The sequence below is a fragment of the Bos javanicus genome, chromosome 13 (genome assembly GCF_032452875.1).
Source record: "Bos javanicus breed banteng chromosome 13, ARS-OSU_banteng_1.0, whole genome shotgun sequence".
NCBI classification, from domain to species: domain Eukaryota; kingdom Metazoa; phylum Chordata; class Mammalia; order Artiodactyla; family Bovidae; genus Bos; species Bos javanicus.
This window is the reverse complement of record NC_083880.1, coordinates 71,261,246-71,276,884: the sequence shown is the minus strand read 5'-3', so window position 1 is coordinate 71,276,884 and position 15,639 is coordinate 71,261,246.

The window sequence follows — 15,639 nt, the reverse complement described above, 5'->3', positions numbered from 1 at the left end:
CAAAGGTAGGAGCGGAAATTCATGGGGCAATTTAAAGAGGCCATAAAGGCCTTCAAGCTGTGAAGAGCTTGGTAGGAATGATGCCATTAGAGATCAATTTTTTTAAAAAAAAAATGTTAATACCTTGGGAAAATTGCTACATTAAACCTGTTTGTCCTTTGGTATATGGGGCTTTAATCAGACTGCTTTCTTGATTAAGATCTAGATGAGGTTTCAGGCAAGATTTTTTAAAACTTTGTTATTACTTGTGTGTGTGTTTTTCCTCCATGAAGAATGGCGGCAATTTCACCAAGGCCATCAATGTGCCCCCTCGAATAGGCCGTGGTATATCTCCCGAGCAGGGCAAGCTTTCAAATTCACTCCTCATTTTATTACAACTATGACTACAAAGGTGAGTTTTAAACATGTCCTCCATTTTATATCACCCCATTAAGAAATAAAGAGGCAGATTTTAGGGCTAACTTTTATTAGCAAATGATACTCCCACTGCTAGAACATTTGAATTCATCGTTCCTTGGTCTAGACCCCTCTGTTCTACCCCACAAAAAACTTTTGTACATCATCCATTCAGTTCCATTCATGCAAACATCCATCTGTATCTCGTTGACAATTCCTTCTTTATTTAAAGTAATGAGCAAATTAATGCTTTCATAGGTATCAGTATCATATAATATATGGAAGAAATATTTTGAATGGCCAGATGTTAATTCCTGTCTTTGCTTACCACTGCAAAATACAGTACTGGGCTTACCAAGTGTTCAAGTACATTTTAAAATACATTGAAAATGTCTCCTTTGAGGGCGTCCTTCCATAAAAGTAGGCTGCCTTCTTTTATTTTTATCTCAAATAGATATAGCTATGTCTCCCCCAGTCTTTTGCCTAGTTTGTGAGCTTCAACTTCAAAGGTAATACTGAAACTGATCTTAAAGAAGCTTCAGGCATATGTGTGTGTGTGTGTGTGTGTGTGCATTTTGATTGTGCCTCTTTATTATACTAACTCCTAGCCTTTTCAGTAACAAAACACTCTGGTGATGTTCCTCCACATGATTAGTTATCTGTGGGATATGTATGGTGCAGCAGTCACCTGTGACTACAGAGAAGCTTACCCCCAAATGCAGTGGCTTAAACCCACAAGCCTTTATTACCTCACGGGCATGGGCCCGAATCCTGATACAGCTTAACGGGGTGATTCTCCCTCGGGGTCTCTCGTAGGATGTAGTCCTCCTAAGGCTTGATGGATGGAGGGTCTGATCCCAGATGCCTGCACATGGCAGTCTTCAGAAGGTCCTGTGAAAAGACCACTTCCATGGCTATGGGCCTCAGAGTCTCAGTTAGTGGGTGGCCTCAGAGCCTTGTGAATTGTTGGCAGAAGGTATTATTTGTGATGCATGATTCAACTTAAGAAAACTCACAATGTGGCAGAAAGAGGAGGGGAGGGAGGGGTGGAGGAAAGAGGGGTGAGAGAGAGAGGGTAGGGGAAGGGAAGAGGAGCCAGGAGAAAAGGAGGAAAGGAGAGAGAAAAAAAGAGGGAGAGGGGGGAGGAAGAGAGAGAAAGGGGAGGAGAGAGGATAGATGAGACAGAAGAGAAAAAGAGGGAGGGAGGCGAGGAAGGAGGGAAGGGCAGGCAAGAATGGGAAAGGCCGTGGGGAGAGAGGAGAGGGAGAAGGAGGTGGACAGAGAGAGAAGGCATGCAGGATGGCCGTGTTTTTATGACCTAAACTCAGAAGTGCCATCATCACATCACCTTTACTAAACTGCTAGAAGTGAGCCAGGAGGGCTCGCCCACTCTCAGAGGGGCAGCGTTGGCACAGGGATGTGAATTCCAGGAGTCAGTCACCGGGGACCATTTTAGAGACTGGCTACAACCATTGTGGGCAGGTATGGGGGTGGGTGTCTTTAAGCATGGCCATGAAAGTGGTGATCTTTTGCAAATGTTCAGGATTTTCTTGCACAAGAAATACGGAGTTTTAGCTCTTTGCAGCTCTCCAGTAATAGAAGTCACATATTAAATAAATATCTCAGTCTCTCTTACCCTGTCCATATTGAGAGCCGCTTAATAGTGATCACTAATTGAATTCGGGGTCATGTTCCTGTCTTCTTCCCAGTTAAGCTCCATGAAGGGATTCTGAAGGACCGTGTTGTGTTGGATCCAGGCCTTCTAGATTGTTCTGAGTGTTTCTGGCTTACATCTTTTTGATGGTTCTGAGCATATGCTTCCTGTTTCCCGTTTTTAAGCAACTATCCGTCATCTTGATTGAAAACATGCTTTTAAAAATATTATACTTCTAAAAATTAAATGAAGAGTGCGACTAAAACTTTCAAAGCAAAGCAGACATATTTTTCAACATTTCTGTGTTGAAATGAGTAAACTTGTATGGCAGGAAATAGAGCCAAGGATAGTTTGTGTTTGTCAACCGAATGTTTGAGCCCAGTCCGGAATCTGCAATTATTTTTGAGCACTAATGACTTTGAATATAGTCAGAAGCAAAAAAAAAATTAACACAGGCTTGACATCACAGGCATGATTTATAACTGCAAACATTGATAAATTGAGCCTCACTGCAATTAAAATTTTTGCTTTGGGAAAGCTCATGTGAAGAAAATGAAAAGACAAGCTATAGAGGGGGAAAGCCTGCAAACCACCTGCATGACAAAGGACTAATCTCTAGAGTATATGAAGAATTCTTAAAACTCAACAGCAAGAAAATCCAGACAACCCGAAACAACAGTCCAGTGAGAAAATGGGCAAAAGTTATGATCAGATATCTTACTGAAGAGACTAGACTCATGGCAAAAAAGCACATGAAAATCTATCAGCCATTAGGGTAGAATAAATTAAAATGACAGTGAGATAACACTACACACTTATCAGGATGGCTAAAAAATTATAACACCAAGTTCTGGTGAAGAGGCAGAAAAACTGGATCACTCGATGATGGGAGCATAAAATGGTATAGCCACTCTGGAAAGTATTGTGACAGTCTGAAATCTCATATGCCCTAGGAACTGTATACTCCTTGACATTTATCCCAGAGACAGGAAGAATTATAGAAATCGGTATAATTATGATTGCTCATAGCAGCCCCATTTGTAGTAGCTAAAAACTGGAAACAGCCTAGATGTCCTCCAACAGGTAACTGGTTAAACAAGCTGTAGGACATCCACACCATAGAGCAACGCAGCTTAGAAGGAATGAACTGTTGATGCAGACAACCTGAGTGATCTTCAGGGAATCACGCTTAGTGAGAGGAAGTCAAACCCCAAAGATGATATGGACAGGGAAGCCTGGCATGCTGCAGTCCATGGGGTTGCAAGGAGTTGGACGTGACCGAGTGACTAAACTGAACTGAAAGATGATAGATTGTCATTTTTGAAATGTCAGAATTTTAGAATGGGTTTGTGGTTCCCAGGGCTTAAGGGTGAGATGAAGGAGTGAGGATTTAGTATTTATTTTATATATCCCCGCATTTTGTTTGCTAATATAAGGTGTTCAGTTCAGTTCAGTCGCTCAGTTGTGTCCGACTCTTTGCGACCCCATGAACTGCAGCACGCCAGGCCTCCCTGTCCATTACCAATTCCCAGAGTTCACCCAGACTCACATCCATCGAGTCGGTGAGGACATCCAGCCATCTCATCCTCTGTCGTCCCCTTCTCCTCCTGCCCTCAATCCCTCCCAGCATCAGAGTCTTTTCCAATGAGTCAACTCTTCGCATGAGGTGGCCAAAGTACTGGAGTTTCAGCTTTAGTATCATTCCTTCCAAAGAATACCCAGGGCTGATATAAGGTGCAGGATTTTTGTTTCTATGTTTATGAGAGAGATTAGCCTAAAAGTTTCTTTTCTTGTGATATGCTTGTAACCTCTTTGCATAATGCTTACCTTGGGCTTGTAAAATGAGTGTGGAACTACTTCTTCTCTTGGTATTCTATGAAAGAATGTGTCTCAAGGTGGTAGTTCCCTGAAACCTTTTCATGTGTGAAAAAGTTCAAGCTTATTTTACTGTCTGTCTTCCAGTAGAATTCTTTCCCAGGAAGATGTTCCATCCAAAAGCCCTGTCACTTTGTAGATCCCCTTGAAAGTTGCTCTTTATTTCTTTGGACTCCCTGTGCCTATATTTGAGAAGTCCAGGAGTCCAGGTTTCCCTGGTGGCTCAGCTGGTAAAGAATCTGCCTGCCGTGTGGGAGATCTGGGTTTGATCCTTGGGTTGGGAAGATCCCCTGGAGAAGGGAACGGCTACCCACTCCAGTATTCTGGCCTGGAGAATTCCATGAACTGTATGGTCCATGGGGTTGCAAAGAGTTGAACAGGACCTTTGACTTTCACTTTCACATGATTAGGATGTTAGAAACATCTAGACCAGTGCTTGAAATTTGCCTTCTGCTCCTTGTCTCCTCTCTTCCCCGCCTGATGCTTTACCTGGCACAGAAGTACCCAGCTGCAGGTGCCTGCGGTGGGCACCAGCATGAAGCCCTTAATCCTGTTCCCAGAATCCAGTGTCTACCTGGCTGAGCCAGAATTGTGGCTTCTGGGGATGGGGACAGTGGCCCATCCCCAGATGGGACTGTGCATTTTTCTGTTGTTTCAAAGTTCTTACCCCAAGAGCTGCTATTAAGTTCTGCTAAGTTTCTCTCCAGGCTGGATGTGGCAGAGTGCAGAGAGAGCCCGGGGGGATTTGGAAGAGGCTAATTTTTCAGTTCCTTAGCATAAAGGGGGTAATCATCTCTTAAACTCTCCCCACAAACTGAGCAGGCTGTTATGGATAAGCCTCTTAATCCATCTGGACACCCTTTCCTGACACTTCAGAGCAGTTGATACTTCTAGTCACTTCCAGCCATTTCAGCAGCTTAGAGACTAATTATGCATCTCCCCCTTGCACATAGGGATATGCCAAGGAGAGAAATTTGCAAAATGACAATATCTCCAAAGCCCCAGCCCCTTCGTTCTCTCGCTGTGCCTGGCAGTGTAGTAACTGATGAAGCTGCCTGGACTCCCGTTGCCCTGAATCTCGCATTTCTTCCCTTCCTCTCATCATCCCCTCTTCTTCTCTTTTCGCTTTTCTCAAGACATGTTCTGTTAAGCTGGCTGCCATGTTTCCCCCTGCCCCTGGTGCTTGCTGAGTGTGAGTTGCCTATCCTGGTGGGAAATGAGTGGCTTCCTCATGCGTGAAGCTGAAAATGATTTCATCGCATGTGCTACCAAGTACCCAGATGCTCAGAGTGGAGATCAGAGGAGAGTTGAAAGGCTAGATCCAATGGCTCATTAATGGAGAGGGCTATGGGGTGGGGAGAAGGACCAGCACAGGAGGTCAAGAGGGATGGGAGTATTAATAACTCATGCTTATTTAGGGTCTGTCTTGTTTCAGGCATTTACATTTGATCTTCACAAAGACCCAGTGAGATATGATCCGTTATACTGGTTTTACACATGAAGAAACTGAGGCTCAAAGGAGTTCTGTAACTTACCCACAGTCATGCAATTAAGTAACAGAGGTTGTAAGCCAACCTCTATCTGTTGAATCCAACATTCTTGAGTGTTCAATATATCATGCTGTCTTTTGTGAGCGAAAATGAATATGAACATGCAAAGGGATGGAGTGGTGAGCATTGAGCGTAGTGTGAAGAAGTCTGTAGTGCATTGGGGTGCTGGGCAGGGAAAGTGAAGTGGACACCCACTTATATGGACTGGGGGAGCACTGTGGAGGTCAGGGAGAGACTGTGGCCTCACCCAGCCTGTTGACTCCTAGCCTTATACTGGTCCCATCTTCCCTTGCCCCTTAGACCCATTCTGTGACCAAAGTGAAAGTGAAGTTGCTCAGTCATGTCCAACTCTTTGTGATCCCATGGACGGTAGCCTTCCAGGCTCCTCTGTCCATGGGATTTTCCAGGCAATAGTACTGGAGTGGATTGCCATTTCCTTCTCCAGGGGATCTTCCCGACCCAGAGATTGAACCCGGGTCTCCCGCATTGTAGACAGACACTTAACCATCTGAGCCACCAGGAACTCTAACTCTAGTCTGACTCTGCCTATCCAACCCCATGGTCCTCATCTTGGCCCAGACCTCCATCCTCATCTGCTCTCGGTAATGGACACAACTTCTCACTGACTCTAGTCTCTCTTCTTCAGACCCGTTCAGCCAGCACTCAAGAGGAGTGTCCAAAGAGACCTTGTGTCTGTGTTACACCACCACTTTCAAAGCCTCAGGCTCCTCAGGAAGCCCTTCCTGGTCTGGTCCCCACTGACCTCTCAGATCACCTTGCTGCTGTTCCCTGACTCTCATCTGTGTTGTGGAGGAGGTATCCCAGTCTCTTCTCATCTCGGGGAAGGCTCCCTTCTCCCCAAGTGCCTGTCAGACTCTCCCATCATTTCATGTCATGACTGGACTCCTCCAGGAAGCCTTCCCTCACCTGCTTCATCTGATCCACTCTTTGTGTTAGTTTTCTCGGGCTGCTGTAACTGACAACCACAAATTTATTTAGCAGCTTAAAAAAAAAAAAAAGCCCACATAGTTACTGTCTTAAAGATAAGGAAGCTAAAATGGGTCAACAGGGTTGCATTTCCTTTGGCTCTAGGGGAGACTTTTTCCCTCGCCTTTGCCATTTCTAGAGACCACCTTCGTTCTTTGCCTCATGGTCCTTCCTCCGTGTTCAGCTGTGCAGCCTCTTTCAGTTTCTGTCTGAGTCTATTTCTTCTGTCTTCTTATTTCACATACAAAGCTCTTTGTGATTACATCAGCCCTGTCTGGCCATTCCAAGATCCTCTCCCCACTCAAAATCTTTAACTTGATCACATCCTCAAAGGCAATTCCACCATGTGAAATACTGGAGATTAAGACTCCTCCCTAGCATACAGAAGTGTGGATTTGGATGTCTTTGGAACTCAGAGGTCCAAATAGGCGAAGGCACAAGTTTCCTCCACCCTGTTCTCCATAGGTGGGCTGTTGAGCAAAGGGTGGCAGTATGCATACCCTGAACTGCTCTAGAACGAGAAGCTTCTGCAGTGTGGTCTCTGATTCTGAAGACGTAGAGTCCAGGCTCTCCTAGGCCCCTCTCTGGGGGAGATAGACTCTCGAGTCATACTTTCTTAGGACTCTTGATTAGCAGGCAAGGACAGAAAAGGCCCTTCTAGAGTGATGATTCGGCTCTTGATTTTGGAACGTGGCCCAGCAAAGAGTCCTCTCAAAAATGTCAAGTCTGCGGTGGGGACAGTGGAGCCAGGAACAGACCGAGTGTCGAGTGTTGCAGATCACAAACTCTCTCCTGGTGCTAAGTCGTTACTGAATTATGCATTTTTAAATGAATTCATTGGCTGCAGCACGGCCGTGTGAAGTAGACTGAGGCTGAGCTCATAAATGTCCTTACTTGTGGAAGAGCTGGCAGGAGTACACACTGAGAGGACTGTGGCCCCTTTTCATCCTGACACAGCCAGGGGAATGCCTTTAATGGGATCTTTGTGTCTCTCTGTGGGGGGTGCGAAATGGGGGCACCAGCTGTTTCCCACCGACTGCTGACTGACTCCATGGACTCCTGGGTGGGAGGAGGAAGATAATAGTAGCTAACACAGCATACTTGTTATGTGCTAGGACTGTTCCAAGGGTATTGAATGCAATACCTTACCTAATCTTCATAGCACCCTCCATGGGGGAGGTATTATTATTGCCCCCATTTTACAGATGAGGAAACTGAGGCACAGAGAGGTTAAGTAACTTGCCCTAGCTTTTGTAATATTTAAAAATATATATATTTATTTATTTTAAATGGAGGATAATTACTTCACAATATTGCGATGGTTTTTGCCAAACATCAACATGAATCGGCCATAGGCATACATGTGTCCCCTCCCCCCCCCCCCCCCCAGGTTGTCACAGAGCACTGACTTTGGGTTCCCTGTGTCATGCATCAAACTCACACTTGTTATCTATTTTACATATGGTAATATATATGTTTCAGTGCTATAATAAACACATGAAAAAATGCTCAATATCACTCATTATTCAATTCAGTTCAGTTTAGTCGCTCAGTTGTGTCGGACTCTTTGTGACCCCATGAATCACAGCACGCCAGGCCTCCCTGTCCATCACCAACTCCCAGAGTTCACTCAGACTCACGTCCATCGAGTCAGTGATGCCATCCAGCCATCTCATCCTCTGTCATCCCCTTCTCCTCCTGCCCCCAATCCCTCCCAGCATCATTATTAGATAAATGCAAATCAAAACCACAGTCAGGTATTATCTCACACCGATCAGAACAGCCATCATCACAAAGCCTACAAACAATAAATGCTGGAGAGGGTGTGGAGAAAAGGGAACCCGCTTCAACAATGTTGGTAGGAATGCAAACTGATACAACCACTGTGGAGAACAGTGTGGAGATTCCTTTAAAAACTAGGAATAAAACTGCCATAATATCTTAACTGGAATTTCTCCAAACTGAGAATATCCTGAGACAGGGGTTTGCAAATAGTTTATTTGGAATTTGAAGGGAACACTGGTTGAGTGGAGGGGAATTGAGACAGGAAAAGAAGGAAGGCACTTACCTAGTATGTCCAGTGACCTCATCAGAAAAGGGAAATTTGGGCAGAGAGACACAGACAGAGGGGGAAGGCCGTGTAAAGACAGAGGCAGAGCTGGAGGGATGCGTCTCCAAGCCAAAGAAGATCAAGATCAAACACTAGAATCAAAGTGCCAGAGAGGCTTCCCTGGAGCCTTTGGAGGGAGCAGGTCGCCTTTGACACCCTGGTGTCAGACTTCTCAGCTCTAGAACTGGGAGGCTATACATGTTTTAAGCCTCCTAGTTTGTGGTGTCTAGCTGCAGAAGTCCTAGGAAATCAGGATTTGTCCTTGGCTACAGGGAAGTTGCTTGACTGAGGGGCAATGCCTGCACCCCTAAACAGCCCATATCCAATTAATAACACAGGGAGACAAAAGGTTGCCCCCCTTGCCTCAGTGAGGAGCCGTGAAGTGGTGCATTTTCTGCTCCAGAGCACCTCTGGGATGAGGATGGCCTAATCTTTAGACAAAATCACATCCTGGCTCCCTAGTCCACCTTCTTCTGAGAACTTTCCTCCAGTTGGTCTCTGCACAGAATCCTTGTCTCCGGCTCTGCTCCTGAGACCCTGGGCTAAGGCACCCTGCAGCACAGAGCACACAGCTCGACGGTGTCCCAGGGGACAGCTCACTCTTCCTTTTTTCTCACAGAAGTCAGTTAATATTTTTATCTGAAGAACCAGCACTTGTTGCATTTTATTTTTCATTTACCTATACTTAATTTACAATGATGCATTAGTTTCAGATGTACAGCAAAGTGATTCAGTTATACACACACACACATATTATTTTTTAATGGATCATTTAATATGATACCATTTTGTTTTATTATTTTTTTCACTTTTTGGCCACACTACATGGAATGTGGATCTTAATTCTCCGACCAGGGATCGAAACCCACACCCCCTGCATTGGAAGCATAAAATCTTAATCGCTGGCCCACCAGGGAAGTCCCTATATACATATATCTATGTGTGTGTGTATTCTTTTTCAGATCCTTTTCTCTTATAGGTCATTATTAATACAAAATATTAAGTAGAGTTCACTGTGTTGTACATAAGTTCCTTGTTGGTTATCTATTTTATGTATAGTAGTACATCTATGTTAACCTCAGTCTCTTAATTTATCCCTCCTTCCTCTTTAGTAGCCATGTGTGTGTTTTCTATGTCTGTGGGTCTACTTCTGTGTTATATATAAATTCGTTTGTTTTAAAAAAAAAAGAGAGCTCACTTAAAAAATTAATGATATTTGGCAAAACTAATACAATTATGTAAAGCTTAAAAATAAAATAAAATTAAAAAAAAATTAATATATTTATTTTAATTGGAGGCTAATTACTTTGCAATATTGTGGTGGTTTTTGCCATCCATTGACATGAATCAGACAAGAAAAGTGAGATGATAGGGAAGAATGTTCCAGCAGAGGGACCAGCACGGGCAGAAACACCTCCTGCGACCTCTGTATCACTTGTGAGGGGAGCTCAGTAGTCAGGGAACCTGGAGAGGTTGGGAGAGGCCAGCTCTTGGAAGCCTGGTGTGACATTCTGGTGGACAGCAAGTGGAGAAAGACTGTGGTCTGTATTTCAAAGTACTTTCTCACCGTTAAAACTCTTCACTACTTGTGTGAACACCGTAGACTCTGCTCCTTATCTCTGGAGATAAGCTTCAAGCTGAGTCTTAGCTCATGTTAGGGATTTCTGCATCTGGCAGTTAGGGCTAATGTCATTCCATGTATCTTCCATATCTGTGGTTCTGAGATAGTTGACTATGATTGCTGCCAGGTTAACAAAGTACTGACTGGCTAGTTACCAGATCTGGCTTCTTCTCACCAAAACCACTTCTCTGTGACCTTGAAAGATACATCATTTCATCCTCTTTAACTGTGGGGATCCTAGTCGCAATAGACAGTATAATATAGTGATTACAAGCCCTGCTCTGGGATCTCCCTAGGTTTGAAACTTGGTTCCTTTTCTTACTTGTGATTGTGAGCCATTAACCTCCTTAAGCTTTAGGGTTTTTAAAATTAGTTTATAAAATGGGATTGCTACTATCCCTTGCCTGAAGAATGTGCCAGGATTAAATAAGATGATGCATATAAAGTTCTTAGCACGGTGCCTGGCACACAGTGGATCCTAAGTGCTCACTTTTACTCTGCTGAACTCACAGGCTGTGGATCTGAAATATAAGCACGCTTTTTATATTAACACAGCACAAAGAGGGTTGGTGCAGCATTGAGGACAGGGGGCAGGCTTTGGAAAGGCCTGGGTTTGCACATAGTTCTGCTCATTCACTGTGTGAGAGGAGGAAGGTTATCTAAAGTAGCTGAGCCTTGGTCTCCTCACGTGTAAGATGTGTGCTTTGTGGGGCACCAGAGGAAAATGAATGAGGAAACAGGTAGAGCATTGTAAAATATTAGTTGCTATGATTAGGGGTTGGGGGCAGGAGGAGAAGAGGAAGATGGAGAATGAGATGGCTGGATGGCATCATTGACTTGATGGACGTGAGTCTCAGTGAACTCCGGGAGTTGGTGATGGACAGGGAGGCCTGGCGTGCTGCGATTCATGGGGTCGCAAAGAGTCGGACACGACTGAGCGACTGATCTGATCTGATCTGATGATTAGGGGACTTTCAGAAGTGAAGTCTCAACTTATAGTGTAGGTGTCTGAGCCATGCCGAAAGCAGCCATGATTTCTCCTTATTAGGAGGGGAAGAACTGGCTTGGCAAAGCGACACGGATGTGGTTCTTGATTCTTGTTACCTGTCGTCTGGGCAGGTGAGAGGGGAGACTGACTGTTAAATACTCCTGGTGGTGGAGAGCACAGAATCCCAACAGAGGTCCCACTGGTTAGAGAAGTTCAACATTTAAGAACACTTATTTAATATGCTTATCTTTGGAATAAACACCCAATTCAGGTTTATTAGAGGACATTTGCAGAGACACACGAAAAAGAAAACAGTACTCATTTCCCCACAATCCTAAGGAAAAACCAACATTTGGTGTATTTCTACCTAGACATTTTAATAGGCGTGTCGGTGGGATTTTTTTGTTTGTTTGTTTTCCTTTAATTTAGTTAAAATTGGGCCTTTGTACCTTTGGAGAGTCTTATCTAAGGAGAAACTGTTCCATGGAAATTTTTCATGTCCAGTTTCAGAATAATTGCCAGAGTAAGGGTTAACCATTCACCGTGCAATTGCTTACATTTAAGCACAATCTAAATGCCATTGGGATTTCTGTCTTTTTTAAAACTTTGGGTTTTATCTTGGTTTGGCCTGGCATGAGGCAGGGATTCCCTTCTAGACTCTTACCTGAGAAACAAGAGTCTTGCGTTAGTAATCATCCCATGAGACTGATCCTTTTACTGTCCCAGTTTCTCCATCTCAGAGCTCATGATTTCAGTTCACCCCAGTGTGGACTGGGATCTGTCATCAAGTTATATAGATAGTACATCTTCCTGCATTTTTCAGAATCTAAACTTGTCTATCTATTGGCTTTGCCAATGTACCACAACTTAGTTGTCTATAAACATCTTAAGATATGAAATATCCTCTTAAAATCTTGTGTGTATTATACTGTTGTGAGTGGCAGGCAGACCCCCTCAGTACGATTTCTTGGCTGCAATCCTGGTTCTTTAGATTACTAACCGTTTGATGTTGGGCACGTTACTTAATCTGCATCTCTTTCTTCTGCTCAGAAAAATGTGAATCATAATATTATCTATCCCTAGAGTTGCTGTGAAGATTAAGTGAGTTAATACTTTAAGGCACTAAAGCAGTGACCGGTTCATCAAAACAGTGCATCATTTGTTAGCTGCCGCTGCTGTCGTTTGCAGTTACTATTGCTATTATCACCTTCTCTTATATTCCTGTGTTTCAAACTGAAATGATGAAGTATGGGAACTGATTTTTCAGTCTTTTTGTTTTGCATTGATGAAGATCTATTTTTGCCTAGATGCTTGTGGGACTTTTTCTTTAGTCTGGTATTTCAAAATATTGCCAGTATGTTCTTAAGTTTGAGTCTCATCATTGATTATTCCTACAACCCGCTGTGCTCTTCGTAGTCTGCAAATTCAGACTTTCATTTAGTTCAAAAATTTTTTCTTTAGCTACGTCTTTGATTATTGTTCTGTTCCAGGCATTTGATGTCTTCTCCCAGACGTATTCAGTTCTTAGCTTGGATGCCCATCCACTGTTCTCTATAACACTTTCTTTCTTTCTCTTTGTCTTGCCACCCCAACCTCTTATTTTGGGGAAACTTATCCAATATTTTCTCTGTCCATTTAAACAAGTCATTAAATATTTATCGCACATTGGCCATAAGTTAAGGTTAGACACAAAGACTAATTCTAGTTGACATCCACTGCTAGATTGGATGCTAGATCTACTTATTCTGCTTTCTACTTGGGGACCTCATGGGCCAGAGATGCATGAGGTGGTGCAGTCTACTGCTGGCAACATAGTCAGGGTAGAGTCGGTAAACATATTCACATAGAACCCTATGGTCCTTGGGAAAAAAATCAGATATTTTTATACTTTGAACCATCTTTCATGCTAAAGATGAAAATATTGAGAACCCCCAAGACTGGGTGGTGTGTCCAGGGTCACACAGCTAACTAGACGTGGAGGACAAAGACTCAGGCCCTGGCCCCAAACTAGATTTTCTTCTCCTCTTCAATCTTCCGTGCTGTATTTGATATAAGAGCCTTGCATGCTGATTGGTAGAAAAGCTAGCCAGCATGAAGCTTTTTCAATCTCTACTGTGTGCCTAGCCTTGCGGTCTACACGACTGAGGCGTTATGAAGCAGAATTGAAAAGAAAAATGGGCATGGTTTGGTTCAAAGCAAAAGAAATAATATTCTAGTTGGGAAAAACGGCATGTGTGCAAGTGTGGATATGGCAGTGATTAAAAAATAGTCTCCGGGTACATGTGGCATGTTGGCGGGTGGGGCAGACTTGGGCGTTCCTGTGGAATGCTTCTCATATGCTTCAGTAAATGCTGTGCAAATAGAAAGGTGATCAGGAGGGAGGCAGAGGGTGATAGTGTCAGAAAGCAGTTTATGTTCACCTTAAACATACCTAAGAGCTCACTTCAATCTTAGTAGCATTCAGTTTTTCTCAAAATATTTGATTTCTGTCTGGATCAGACAATACACAAGCACAAACTTGCTCTCCAGCTATTTGAAGCACTTTTGCTCTCTGTAGGAATTTCTGGGGAGTCAAACTGTTACAAGTGCTCACAGCAGGAAAGAGAAAGACAGAATTGGTCTGGAGATTGCTGCCTGAGGATGAAGCAGAATTGCATTAAGGGGTCACTTCACCACCTACCTGTTGAAGGAGAGCCTTGACCGGTCAGGGGCAATTGCTGCCCAGGCCTCAGGGATGATGGCTCCTAGGGTTCCTGTTCTCAAAGTTCTTTGATTCCTGGTTGGAGGGAGGTCGGTACCATCTCTCAACCCAGATCTCATCTTCCTGAAAACCAGGCTCCCTCCCTCTTGATTTTGTTCCAACCTTTGTCAGCAAGGAGTACCATCAAATGTCAAACACTTCCTCCTGGCTTTGCACAGTTGATGGTGAGGGGCCAGGTATAGAGAGGTATTAGTCATTTCATATGTGAAAAGACTCATGAAAACACCAATAACAGAGGCCTCATGGACACTGAATCTGCTGGCACCTTGATCTTGGACTTCTCGGCCTCCAGAACTGTGGGACATAAATGTGGTTTAAGCCACCCAATCTGTGGCATTTTGTTATAGCAGCCCAAACACCTAAGACAGCCTCTGTGGAAGATTTCTACATATAACATTAAGTGGGCAGAGTCATGTTTTTTTCCTTTAAATATTTTAGCCCAGCTGTTGAATCTATGAATGTGTTGGGTAGGTCATAGTCATGGGAACCTAGACATTTGCTGTGCTTGGTCTGGTGGAAATCTTAGCATATTTATATTCACCAAATATTTGGGAGCCTGGAAGCACTAGATCTGTGACCCCTACATCAAGTTCCATTTTCTTACATGGTAGTGCTCCCAGGCTTTAGCTCCTGCAACAAAGGGTGGCTTCAGGGTCCCTGAGAAGTGTCAGCTCTTGGGGGCATGTGGGCTGTCAGGAGAATCTCTGTGGATTTCTTTTATTCTCAGCATAGAAACTTTAAGAATTCATGCAAGGTCTTCAAAAAGGTTCATGAATTCCTGAAATGATGTACAAAACTCTAGGTAGTATGCTTATGTACATTTTCCTGAGGAGAAGAGTCTAGAATTTCTCACATTTCCATAGCATCCTGCATATCCGCCAAAGTTAAAGACGACTCGTATAGACTTCTTTTAATGATCTTTCTGGTTATCTGCTTCAGCATCTCCAGTATAGGAGGAGAAAACCATAGACAGAAATGTTACCTGGGCCCTGAGTTCTCAAGCTGTCTACACCTTCTAGCTTCATGGGCTCTTTCTAGTTCTTGGTTTCCTTTCTGCTGACTCTGGTGGTTGAATTAGATGGCTTCATAGAATTCTTGCCGTGTCTGGCTGAATAGCTCATCTCAGAGAAGAAAACTGAAACAAGCACAATCTTTCTGTGCATTATTTAAAAAGGCAAGTACCTACCAAAAAAAAAAAAAATCATTCCTCCCTTTTTTTCTCTTTGATCCACGAGTTCATGTGCCTTCTAAAGAATGCCAATTATAAATCAATAAATTAATAAAAACCGAAAGAACAAAAGAACAATCTGATGGCTTCTTGGGATCAGGTACAGGAAACACTGGGATGTAGTTTGTGATATATTCTTGAGTGATCACAGGGAAGGACAAGCCTGCATATGGACATGTACACTAGTGTGACATTTGAGATGCACACATTTATATCCTTGAGGGAATGTTTGTTACTATACTTGCACCTACCATCAGAAATACATGAAAAGAGACTAAGCATTTGGAGAGACTGATACTTGATTTTCTTTCTGATGGTCAGCAATTTACTGCTAATGCCTAAAGCAGGAGAGTAGAAACTAGGGTGGAAAGTCCATGGAAGAGAACTTATTGTAACCACCTGTTCAAGCCTTAAAGTATTGAAGTCTGCTGGTCTTAATTCTGTCCAGGGCCTGTATGTGAATAATTTT